The 907-nt window shown below is 44.8% G+C and overlaps 1 protein-coding gene across 2 annotated transcripts in view; it reads left to right on the forward strand.

Moving 5' to 3' along the window:
• Positions 1-907, forward strand: part of PRKAG2 (protein kinase, AMP-activated, gamma 2 non-catalytic subunit) — a 340427-nt gene that overhangs the window by 217100 nt on the left and 122420 nt on the right. The window lies entirely within an intron of this gene.

Raw genomic sequence — 907 nt, forward strand, 5'->3', positions numbered from 1 at the left:
GAAGGGGAGTAGACATCTGCAAAGAGATCACCTGGCAAGAGAGAGAAACTGAGGAAGACAGGTACTTTTTAACAACCTGCTCTCAAGGGAACTAACAGTGAGAACCTGTCTCTTATACACATCTAGATGTGTATAAGAGACAGGCATGCAGGTGTGTGTTCAGGTGGTGGTAGTCCAATAAGGTGCCTGCGGCACATTTAAGTGGAGGCGCCCAAAGGGTAAGTGGATATTGAGTCTGGAGCTGGAACTTCAATTTGAAAATCATTCAAATGTAAGTGGCAATTGGTGCTATAATAGTAGGTGAAATAATTCATAGAAATGTATGGTGAAAAGAGAACCAGAAAACATGTGGACATCTAAGGGACAATCGAAAGAAATGGATTCTGACTTCCCTGGAAAGTAGGCAGAAATCCAAGTGAACGGAGCATCACAGGAGCAAAGGGAAAGTGTGTCATCGTGTTTCGCGTACTAAGAGCGGTCAATGACATCAAATGCAGCCAACTCGTTGTGTAACATAAGGACTGAGGTCGTTGTGACTGCGGCAAGGATACTTTCAGTGGCAGGGTTGACAGCAGAAGCCATATAGTGTGGGTTGATGATTAAGGGATAAAGAAGTGGGGATCTCTAGTGTAGATAGCTCAAGTATCCTGATGCGAGGGAGAGGACGGGGGCTGTAGCTAGAAGAATGGAGGTGATGGCATCTTCCTACAAAGAGGAATAGACTCAAACTCTACTGGGGAAAGAGTGAGTGGAGGGAAAAATTAAAGATAGGAGGGAAAAGAAAGTGTCATGCCTGGTCTTACAAAGGGAAAGAGTGCATTTCCTCATAGGTGGCGGGAGCACATCAAGCACTTGCAATGGAGATGTTTGTCTTGGACCAATGGAAGAGTCATCTTCTATTGGTTTG

This window comes from Mandrillus leucophaeus, unplaced genomic scaffold (assembly GCF_000951045.1).
Source record: "Mandrillus leucophaeus isolate KB7577 unplaced genomic scaffold, Mleu.le_1.0 Scaffold266, whole genome shotgun sequence".
NCBI classification, from domain to species: domain Eukaryota; kingdom Metazoa; phylum Chordata; class Mammalia; order Primates; family Cercopithecidae; genus Mandrillus; species Mandrillus leucophaeus.